This window comes from Zonotrichia albicollis, chromosome Z, assembly GCF_047830755.1.
Source record: "Zonotrichia albicollis isolate bZonAlb1 chromosome Z, bZonAlb1.hap1, whole genome shotgun sequence".
In the NCBI taxonomy this organism is placed as follows: Eukaryota; Metazoa; Chordata; class Aves; order Passeriformes; family Passerellidae; genus Zonotrichia; species Zonotrichia albicollis.
The window spans coordinates 80,336,208-80,347,846 of record NC_133860.1 but is presented as its reverse complement, the minus strand read 5'-3'; the positions used below and the strand labels follow the sequence as shown (position 1 = coordinate 80,347,846).

The window sequence follows — 11,639 nt, the reverse complement described above, 5'->3', positions numbered from 1 at the left end:
TCTGTGCAACGGTTCTGCACAGAATTCTAGGCTTTCAAGCTTTTTGCCCTTCAGGGGCAGTGCCATTCTCTGAACTGGAATGCTCTGAGCATGTTCTGCTCACCACGGCAGCTTTCTGCTCTCCCCTGGTACAGATCATCCTCCCAGCAAAGGGGGAGTGCAGCCACCACAACTCGCAGCACCTTCCCACACAGCAGGAACCTGAAGGACAGAGATGGCTTTCACCAGCTCCTGCGGGTTCTAACAGTGCCACCTCTCGGCTGCTGAAACCCTGAATATCTGTGTTGCAGTGCGTTAGTTTCCGAGTCAAATGTTCAAGTGTTCCCCAACCTATTGCAGTTAGTTTCTCCCCTGTGTTATGCCTTCCTACCCAAGTGTCCCTTAGGAATCCCCTCTCTCCTCACCGGATTTTTCCCTGTCTGTCAAGACAACCCGGCCCCTTGGGCCCATCCATTAGCCCAAACCCTACCCTTTGTTCCAGAAAGTTCCCTGTCCCTCACCCCAAGATCCAATCCCTATCCCAAGTCTCTCTCCTCCCCGGATTTTTCCCTGTCTGTCAAGACAACCCGGCCCCTTGGGCCCATCCATTAGCCCAAACCCTACCCTTTGTTCCAGAAAGTTCCCTGTCCCTCACCCCAAGATCCAATCCCTATCCCAACCCTCTCTCCTCCCCTTGTTCTGATTTGTTGTAGCCCTCAAAACCACACCCCGAGAGTCGCTTATTGGTTACTATACAGCGTCCACCCCCCGTTTTGAAAGATTTTAAAAGCTCATGCAGAAGGGTGCTGGGCGTTATTTTAGCATCTGTTCCCCTTGTGGAGGAGTTTCTTCTGCCAACCTTTTCCCCGCCTCTCCTGGTAAATTAGCTGCACTTTACACTGTAGAAGAGCTGTCTCTGCCTCCTTCACTCGGTCCTGCAGGGGTCTCTACTGCTGGGCAGCTGGCCTAGAGGTTCTGGCTCAGGCAAAACCCCAACCTAACCTGTTCCTCATTCTTGCCACTGTCCCTGGAACGTGACAGAGCCAGCCAGGGCTCCGGAGGGCAGTGACAGTGACCACGGCCTGGCATGTCACAGCCCCCAGAGCCGCACCTGCCAGGCCCCAAGCCCCAGCCCTGGTCCCCACTGCCGGCCTCAGGGGCTCCTGGGCATCCTCAGCCTGGGTGCAAAGGCAGCCAGAGGAGCTTCCCAGGGCGTTCTGGATCCAGGCTGCAGACACCCTAAAGCCAGCACTGAAAAGGGACATGGATGGGGACTGTAGCTGGATCTTCCAGTGCTCACCAGCCTTGTCTGCCCTCTAAATGAACCCAAACCTCACCTGCAGCGCCTTGAGCACATTTACCCTTCTGGCCCATTCTAGAACATGGTGTTCTCACATCATACACCAGCCCTGTGCAGGGAGTGATCAGCTCCCAGGTGCTCTGCTGCCGTGGCATTACTTTCTCTTTTGCTGCAATGAAGTTAAACGGGTACACTCATGAGAATCCCAGCACAAGATTTGCTTCTCAGGAGCTCTTAGACAAAAAAGCTCCATTGCTCACCAGTTTTTGCCCAGAAAAAGAGATCTTGACAAAGCATAAGGCACAGGCAGGGCTCTGGCACAAGTATTCCTGAGCCACAGGATTCCACCCATAGTTGCTGCCAGGTGCTTTGCTGATATTTTAGAGCCAGTTCTGAACAGGGGCTGCTGCTGACAGGGTAGGAAAATGCGGAGAAATAAAGGTGCAGGAAACAACAACAACAAGAAGAAAAAAACAAAACCCACAACAAAAAACCCAAGGGGTATAACACTTAAAAATACAGAGCGCAGAAGAAGTCCATGGAGATGGTTCAATAGAAAATGCCACCAGCAGTGAGCAGAGCCCAAGGCTGCTCACTGCCACCACAGGGGCTCCTCAGTCCCCTGCTGCTTTGTGTCTGATCCCTGTTGGGCTCCCTCTGCCCCTTCAGCAGATGCAGCCCTGCCTGCAAAGGGCTCCATGCTCTGGTGTTCCCAGATTGCTCCATGCTGCGTTCTTAGCAGCACTGAAAGAAGAGGTGAAACAAAGAGCCATTTTCTGTCCTGCCTTCAAACTCTTCTCCTTCAGTTCCAGTGCCAGGGATTATCTCTCTGTCAGGTTGGCACTGTGCCTGCTGCATCCTCGTCCCTGTTTCTTGCATCAGCTCCTGTACATCAGCACTCGCTGTGCCACATCATGAACAGAGAGCTGTATCAGAAGAGCAAGGCTTGCGTTTTCTTGGTTTTTCTAACAGAAGCATGAGTCCAAATAACTTTCTTGTTGGTTCTTGGTCTCCTTTTAGATAACTCTTTTCTGCTTTAATGCAAAAGGCTTTTTTACCACACGGATGGAATGATCTGTAATTGGCAGTTGCTTCAGGCTGTCAGGCACCATGGGAGTTTTTTCTTGTCTCTGATGAGGATTTGGTGAATTTTCCATGGGTCACTTGGTGGAATCACCATAGGCTGAGCTCAGCAGCCGACTCTGCTGTCCCCAGGGGATGCATTGGGACGCCAAGCCCCTCAGGGCTGGAATTCGGGGTTGGGCGGGCTCGGAGCGCCAGGAGCCTGGGCCCGTGAGGAGCTGCTGCTGGCGCTGGCTGTGCTCAGCCCGCTGTGCCGAGCAGCCGCGGCCATGGCGACACGGGCGGGAGCTGTGGCCGAGGCCGGCAGGCGGCCCGGGCCGGCTCGCAGCTGCGAGGACGCCGGCAGCCTGTGCGCTGAGGTCGAGGCCGTGGCGGGCGATTTGCGGGCAGGGCTTTCCCGAGCCGGCCGCCATGTGCTGCCTCCCGTGTGGGCCCGGGCGCGGCAGAGGCAGGCGGGAGCGCGGCGGGGCCGGCAGCGGCGGGCAGAGGCCGCAGAGAGCAGCAGCCCGGCCGGGCCCGCTGCGGAGCGGCACGGAGCTGCCGGGCAGCCCTCGGCCGTGTCTGTGCGCACAGGGCAGTAGCAGAGGCCGGAGCAGAGGCCATAACGGCCGTGCCCGGGGCCGCAGCCGCAGCTCTCCCCTGCCGGCCACAGCAGCAGCCGCTCGCCTCCGAGGCTCCGGCGCTTCCCGAAGACGAGGGGCCCGGCCCCCAGCACGGCCTGGAGCCCCGCAGCGAGAGGAGCCGCCATCGCCGCAAAGGGCAGCGCCGAGGGCGCAGGTTGAGGAGGAGGACATGAGGCTGGCTCTGGGCCGCGGTGGGGCAGCTCTGCCCTCTCGGCCTTCGGCTTGGGCTCTTTGCTTCTTTTCCATGAGCCCTGATGACCCCATCCTTAGCCAAGGGCCCCCAAAGCCCTTTCCAGGGCTGCAGGAAAAGCTCGCTCAGTGACAGAATCACAGAATCAGTGGCTTGGAAAACAGATGCTTTTAAGATGATGGAGTCCAAGCCATGCCCTAACATCTCAACTAGAGCACGGCACCCAGTGCCACATCCAGTCTTTTTTCAAAGGCTTGCAGAAATGGTGAGTCCACCAGCTCCATGGAGGGGTCACACCACAATACTCTGTACCTGTAAGTGCCCGTTGTGAGAGGTGCTGTCTTTAGTGCAAGGCAGAGGTGCAAGTTTCTGAGCGGCCAGCACTTGCTGTGTCTGGCCAAGGATGCTGAGTGCTGGAGTCCTGCAGGACATGGCCTTTTCCTGCAGGCAGTGACAGCTGGAATTTGGCCTTTGATCTGTCCTTTTGAGGCAGCACCGAGCTGGGGCTGCAGCTGAGATTCTGGCTGCTTGGCTCAGGGAAGCTCCATCTCTGGGCTTCTGCGGAGTTACGGCCAAGGGCAAAGCGATAGTGCTGGAGGTCAAAAGGCTTTTTTGGTTTGTTTTCCCTTTTGGAAAGGTGCCTTAACTTGTGGAAGTATTCTGCAGTTTGCTTGAATTGTTTTTAACTTGTAGATCTACTGTTGACCCAACTGCCTTTTGGCTTTTGAAAAGGTGCAAACAGCAATAGGGGCAAATTTCTGCTGATCAGGTTGGTGCTGAAGTCTGCAGCTTGGGCCAGTGCATTGGAGCCCGGAGTGGGGGTGAAGCTGCAAGTGCTTGACTGCTGTGTTGTGTTGCTCGGAAGAGGAAGGCCATCTTGCAATGGTGCCTGCTATATCTGGAATGAAATGGGCACCTTTGTGGCTGTGGAGCTGCGTAAACAAAAAGGAGCCAGGGGTGCTGGCGGCGTTGAGCAGCTGAAGATGAGGCAGCGTGTGGCCAGGGGCCCAAGAAGGCCAAGGGCATGGTGGCTGTGCCAGCAGCAGTGGGGCAGCAGGAGCAGGGCAGTGAGCGTGGCCCTGTGCTGGGCAGCGCTGCGGCCACAGCTGGAGTGCTGTGTGCACTCGAGGGCCCTGGGGAGCAGAAAGTCATGGAGGGGCTGCAGCGTGTGCACAGAAGGACAGGGGAGCTGGGCAAGGGGCTGCAGCACAATGCCAGGGAGGAGGTGCTGCGGGAGCTTTAGCCTGGACAGTGGGAGGCTCTTGAGGGACCTTCATGAGGCTTCCAGCAATCCCTGCTTAACAGTTCTCAGCACAAGGGCCGTTCCTCTCCGAAACATCACCTCACTACATCCAGGGTCTTTAGAGCCTGGAGTCACTGTCACTTCCGTCTTGTGGTTTATGGGTTTCCAAGGGGCAGGAAGCCTGTTCCTTTTCTCTTTTTCCAACAAGCAAGGATGCTTCTGCACAACCTTTCCTGCTCCTTTAATCACTGAAAAGGATTCTGAACCCCTTCTGGTTTTCCATGTCTTCAGCAGCAGTAGCAAAGGTCTTGCTGGCTGTTTCCTGCTTTTCCATTTCAGAGTTTACAAGAACTAAAAGCTGCCTTTTGCAGAGACAACCTTGCTTGCAAATAGCAGACAAGGAGGAATATCGAATTCATAGCCTTATACTGTTCTGTTGAATGTGCCCATTTCCGTCTGGTTGGAGTGACTTCGAATGCCATTGCTACACAAAGTTCATGAGTTCTTCTTAGAAGATGTGTCTGGGGATGTGAGGAGAAATGATGTTCTAAGCGCTAGGTTATGGCCTGTCCTTATCATTCTGTCTTGCCACAGGTGACAAGAGCAAGAACCATTTTTCCCCTGGCTCTTTCTCCTATTCCAGAAGAAGACAGAGAAGAGGAAAATGAGACAGATGAGCACCGCAAGTGTCCAGTCATGGTCACACCAAAGCCTGCTCATCTTTCCAAGAGAGTAAGTGCCCGTTGTGGGGAGGTGCTGTCTTTAGAGCAAGGCAGAGGTGCAAGTTTCTGAGCGGCCAGCACTTGCTGTGTCTGGCCAAGGATGCTGAGTGCTGGAGTCCTGCAGGACATGGCCTTTTCCTGCAGGCAGTGACAGCTGGAAATTGGCCTTTGATCTGTCCTTTTGAGGCAGCACCGAGCTGGGGCTGCAGCTGAGATTCTGGCTGCTTGGCTCAGGGAAGCTCCATCTCTGGGCTTCTGCGGAGTTACGGCCAAGGGCGAAGCGGTAGTGCTGGAGGTCAAAAGGCTTTGTTCGTTTGTTTTCCTGTTTGGAAAGGTGCCTTAACTTGTGGAAGTATTCTGCAGTTTACTTGAATTGTTTTTAACTTGTAGATCTACTGTTGACCCAACTGCCATTTGGCTTTTGAAAAGGCGCAAACAGCAATAGGGGCAAATTTCTGCTGATCAGGTTGGTGCTGTAGTCTGCAGCTTGGGCAAGTGCATTGGAGCCCAGAGTGGGGGTGAAGCTGCAAGTGCTTGACTGCTGTGTTGTGTTGCTCGGAAGAGGAGGCCATCTTGCAATGGTGCCTGCTGTATCTGGAATGAAATGGGCACCTTTGTGGCTGGGGAGCTGCGTGGGCCTAAAGGAGCCAGGGGTGCTGGCGGCCTTGAGCAGCTGAAGATGAGGCAACGTGTGGCCTGGGGGCCAAGAAGGCCAAGGGCATGGTGGCTGTGCCAGCAGCAGTGGGGCAGCAGGAGCAGGGCAGTGAGCGTGGCCCTGTGCTGGGCAGCGCTGCGGCCACAGCTGGAGTGCTGTGTGCACTCGTGGGCCCTGGGGAGCAGAAAGTCATGGAGGGGCTGCAGCATGTGCACAGAAGGACAGGGGAGCTGGGCAAGGGGCTGCAGAACATGGCCAGGGAGGAGGTGCTGCGGGAGCTTTAGCCTGGACAGTGGGAGGCTCTTGAGGCATCTTCAGACAGACTTTCATCAATCCCTGCATGACAGTGCTCAGTACAAGGGCTGTTTCACCACTAAACATACCCTCACTTCATCCAAAGCCTTTACACAGTGGAGTGGCTGACACTTCCATCTTGTGGCTTGTTGGCTTGTTGTTTTGTTAGGAAGAGACGGCCTGTTCATTTTTCTCTTTTTCCAGCAAGCAAAGATGCTTCTGCACAACGCTTCCTGCCATTTTGCAGCTCTGGATGGGTTTATGATCCAGTTTGAGTTTTCTACATCTCTAGCAGCAGTAGCCATGGCATTGCTATCACATTCCTACTTTTCCATTTCCGTGCTTTCAAGCACTAAAAGCTCTGTTTTGCCAAAAACAACCTTGCTTACTGATAGCAGCCACGGAGGAAAATCAACTTCATATCCATCTAGAGTGCTGTTGAATTGGCCCATTTTAATTTGGTGGCTTTCACTTAGAACCCCTCTGTCACTATGAAATATTTTGATTATTCCTTTGAAGATGTGGTGGTAGATGGGAAAAGAAATGAGGTTCTACATGATAGCTAACAGCCTGTCCCTCTTGTCCTCTCTTCTCACAGACGACAGAACCAAGAGCCGTCTCTCCCCTGGCTCCTGCTGCTCCTGGAGAAGAATCCAGAGAGGAGCGAACTGAGGTGGATGAGCGCCAGCCTCCATCAGTGCTCAAACAACAGCCTGGATATTCTGAAGTTGTAAGTGCCCCTTGTGTGTGGTGCTGTCTTCAGTGCAAGGCAGAGCTGCAAGTTTTGGAGCAGCCAGCACTTTGCTGGTGCAGGCTGAGGATGCTGGGTGCTGGAGTCCTGCCAGGAGCTTGAGATTTCCTCCAGCCAGCGAGCACAGAACTTGGCCCTTGAGCTGTCATGTTGGGGCAGCAAAGGCCTGGTGCCTCTGGGAGAGCATCTGGCTGCTTGGCTCAGGGAACCTCTATCTCTTGGCTTCTGCAGTGCTAAGGCCAAGGGCAAAAGCGGTAATGCTGGAGGGGCCAGGCCTTGTTTTGTTGGTTTTCCCTTTTTGCAAAGGTGTGTTTGGCTTGGGAATGCGGTCTGCACTTTCCTTGAGCGCTTCTTCAATTGTACAATCTCTTTTGCACCAGCTGTCTTTTGGCTTTTGATAAGCTGCAAGGGGAGGATTGTGTGGTCCATGCAGCTGTGGGGTCCATTTCTTACCGTGTGGCCAAAGAAACAAAGTGCGGAGCTGCAAAGCCTCGTTGTGAGGCAAAAAGCAGAAGCGGCCAGTTTCTGTTGATGCATATTTTGGTGCAGTCTGCAGCTTAGGCAAGTGGCTTGGAGCCCAAAGTGGGGGTGAAGCTGCAAGTGCTTGACTGCTGTGTTGTGTTGCTCGGAAGAGGAAGGCCATCTTGCAATGGTGCCTGCTGTATCTGGAGTGAAATGGGCACCTTTGTGGCTGTGGAGCTGCGTGGGCCTAAAGGAGCCAGGAGTGCTGGCGGCCTTGAGCAGCTGAAGATGAGGCAGCGTGTGGCCAGGGGGCCAAGAAGGCCAAGGGCATGGTGGCTGTGCCAGCAGCAGTGGGGCAGCAGGAGCAGGGCAGTGAGCGTGGCCCTGTGCTGGGCAGCGCTGCGGCCACAGCTGGAGTGCTGTGTGCACTCGTGGGCCCTGGGGAGCAGAAAGTCATGGAGGGGCTGCAGCGTGTGCACAGAAGGACAGGGGAGCTGGGCAGGGGGGTGTAGCACAAGGCTGATAAGGAGGTGCTGAGGGAGCTTTAGCCTGGACAGTGAGAGGCTCTTGAGGCACTTTCACGAAGCTTCCCTCAATTCCTGCATGACAATTCTCAGATTAAGGGCTTTTCCCCTGCCAAATATTCCAACACTTTATCCAAGGGCTTTAGAGAGTTGTGTGGGTGACACTTCCGTCTTCTGGTTTGTTGTTTTTTTTTGTGAGTACCTGATCTGTTCATTTTCTCTTGTGTCAGGAACTAAGGTTTCTTTTCCTCTAGAGTTCGTGCCCTTTTCCAGGTGTCGCAGAAATTCTACTTTACATGTATTTTTTAAGATGTCTCTTCTAGAAGATGCAGTTGTTTTGCCTGGGAACACATAGGTTGGGATAGGGACGCTGGTGTCAAAGGAACTCTTCTGGTTTCCGCCCAGCCAGTAGGGCCTTGATTTTGCCTTCAGGTTAACACAGCCCCTGCCTTCTTGTGACCCACGGACTCACTTTGTGTTGTGTTTGGGAACTGAGTAGGGAATCAATGCCCTTGCATTCCAGCTGCTCCTCTGAGGTCACAGGAGCTGGGAGGGGCTGGGCTGCATTTCTTATTCCAAATGCTTGAGCACCATCAGTGTGGTCGAGTCCAAGAGAAGAAGTTGCCCGAGCACATATGCACAAAGAGTGCAATTCCCAGTACAGTGCTCTGGGCCTGATCCCTTTCCATAAGGACCTACAGATTCCCCAAGAATGTGGTTTACTGAGTAACAGAAGATCATGTTTAGGATTGCTCATGTTTGGGGCACTGGCTGCTGAGTGTTGATGTGTGTAGCAACAGAGAGCAACAATAGAGATTTTAGAAAATTAGATGCATCTGTTTATCTATCTACCTATCTATCTACCTATCTATCTATGCACTGTAACATTTACATATTGAGTCTTTCTGGCTCTAGTCCAAAGCAGTTGGAGAAGCAAAGTTCCACATGCTAAAGCATCCCTTTCAGGAGAGGACTAGAGAACACAATTAATTGACTGATTCTGAGAACAGAGGAATGTTTTCCCCTCCAGATATGGTGGTTCTTTCCCCTCAGAGCTGTTTTCCTCCTCCAGTCTCTTCTTCCCTGAAACCCCCAGTTAATTCTCTTGATTTTCTGCCTGTCCTAGAGAGGTGGAAGAATTCCATGTTTTAGGGGGCAAAGAGAACTCCAAAATTGTCTCGCACAAAGAGGGAGCTCAACCTGGAAGCCATCTGCAGAGCCAGGATGGAGCTGTGGGACAGGGCAGGATGTCAGTCACTACTGAAAGATAAACAGGACATGGCAGAAGCAGAGGGAGGCCCTCACCAGATCCCTGAGAAATGCCGCACCTTCCTTGTCAACTGCCTGAGAGGCTCTTGCAGTTTCAGTCCCAGATGGCCCCTGATTGTAGGGCCAGGGTCACTTTGGAATCTGTGCCTCCCCTCAAACAGAGAATGACCCAGCAGAGCAGCAGCACAGTGCTTTGGGAACATGTGAGCCCAGCAGTCTTGGAGTCTTGGCCCACAAAGGTCCTATGGGAAGCTGAAACCCATCTTCTCTTGCTTTCTGTGCAGGTGCTTCTAGAGAGAGAGCAGGAGCAGACTGCTTCATCAGAGATGCCATGCCAGACTTGGGAAGAGCTGTTCCCAGTCCGAGAGCAGGAAGAGCAGCTCGGGCAGCAGGTGGAAGAGCCACAGGAGAAAGGCCAGGTAAGCCTGACTGGCCAGGGCACAGAGGGAAGGGCAGGAAGAAGGGCATAAACCTCTTGGGACTGAGGAGGCCAGGAGTCCCACAGGCACTGGAAGCACAGAGCCTTGGAATCTGCACAGATCAGCCCTGGGACAGGAGGTTTGCAATGGAAGGAGATGTGGGTAGGGAATCAGAAAGAAGTGGCTGAATCAATGTGATTTTGAGGCTGCAAAAGGAAAAAAGCTGTGCCTGATGGTAGCTCCCAGTCACTTGCTCTGCATCTGTGTGCACAGAACATCAAGGCAGAGCCACAAGCAGAGCTGCCTGAAGCTCAGAGTGCCATCATGGCATTGTAGAGGAGGAACAAGGACGACATGGGAAGAATTCAAGAGGAGAATCTCCATCAGCAGAGGGGCGATCAACACAACCAGGTGAGTGAAAGAATGGCAGGCACTCCAGTCATGAAACATCCTCTCACTTGTTTTTTAGAGAATATGAAGGAACAGCTGAATGCTGAGCTCCTGCTAGCTCACACCAGGATCAAGGCATGGGAGAAGAGGCTTCAGGAAGACATGAAAATTATCAGAGAGACAGCTAATTGCCTCCCTCAGGCTCTAGAAAAGCAAGTGAGTGAAAGAGGGATGCAGTCACTGCAGTCACCAAACTGGTGGTTTCTTTCCTTCTTCCCTTCCCAGTGCAGAGCAGCAGGGAGTGGGGCCATGCCTCTGAGTGCCATCCTGCTGTGGTGTGTCACAGCTGCTCTGATGGACACTTCCTGGGCTGCTGAATAGCCTTGTTTCTGGAGGTGTTTTTACAGTGGAGCGTGGTGACCCAGATGGAGGATTAAAATAAGCTGTCTGTCCCCTGCTCCTGGCTGACAGGGACAAGCTGTAGTGTCTGATTGCTTTGTTCTGTTTGATTTGAGGTGCAAGTGCTGACATCTTACCAGGCAGCCTGCGAAGACTTCCAGCGAAAGTCTGGCAATGAAGAGCCACAAATTAGGAGTGAGGCACAGGTACCATCCCCACCAGAAGTGCTACAGGTTGAGCATGACCTTAAGATGGCGCAGGAAAAGAGGACACAGTGGGAGGAGGTAGAACATTTGAACAAAGCTGCAAGTGTGTCTGCAGCCCTTGGAAGGAGAAAGGAATCCTTGAGAGGAAGTAGAATGGTGATTGTGGCAGTCGTCTTTCTGAAAATCTATGAAAACCAAACACGAATCTGGCCATGAACCCAAGTAAAACTTGCCTTTGGTTTTGACCCATCCAGTTTGCAAAGGGGACATCAGAAAAAAACCATTGAAGAGCCCTGCATGTGGCTGACAGCACCTCCCTAAAGGCTCACATTTCAATAGGGGATCTCAGGGTGATCTCTGCCAACCACCTTTCTGACATCAACTTATTTCTTGTCCCAGATCTACACGGGCTCTGTCACCAAACCTGCTGCAGCAGCAGCAGCAGCATTGTCTAAAGGAGCCTTTTCTCCCCGACCTGAGAAGTGGAGCTGGGGCAGTTTGTTCACCTCCCGCGCTGACCCAGCTGCTGCTCAGCAACAGGAGATCGAGGGTAACTCCCTGGAGCTGCTGGGTACGTCTGCTGTGTTTCTTGTCTGAGGGACAGTGCATTGTGTGCAGGTGCCAGCATAGCCATACCAAATGATTCTCCTGAGTTTGGTGTCATGGGGACATTTAGGGACATTTCTCCACAGGAATTGCTGTAGAAAATCAGTCTCTGTGCGGGCCACTTGTGCTGCAGAGCTGTCTGCCTGGTTGTTACCCAGCAGACCACAAGGCTGTCTGCCTTGTTGTTACCCAGCGGACCACAAAGGGCTCAGAGCTCTCAACACTGGAGCTGCCTTTTGTATCTCCTGGAAGCTGGGATCTCTGATTTAAAGTCATCATCTTGCATTTTGTTTCCCTCAGGGAGAATGGTGAACCAGGAAAATCCCATGATGAAATACACCGAATTGGGACATATTGGCAGCGGGTGAGTTCAACCACAGTTACTTCTACATAACCACGGGCCAGGTGTTTTTCTGGTGGAATGTCAATCCAGCATGAAGTTAGGCCAGCTGCAAAGATGTTCCCAAACTGGGGATAGATTGTCCCATCTATCAATGCTGCACAGAATTTGTGAGTGGGCTCAG

General features: G+C 53.1%; 1 long non-coding RNA gene across 1 annotated transcript; it reads left to right on the top strand.

The window, feature by feature from the left end:
• The first annotated feature begins 10,020 nt into the window (after window positions 1-10,020).
• On the top strand, window positions 10,021-10,998 carry LOC141727079 (uncharacterized). The gene is made up of 3 exons (XR_012578105.1): window positions 10,021-10,120; window positions 10,420-10,509; window positions 10,909-10,998. It is a non-coding gene; the product is annotated as an uncharacterized LOC141727079 (long non-coding RNA).
• Window positions 10,999-11,639: the final 641 nt, after the last annotated feature.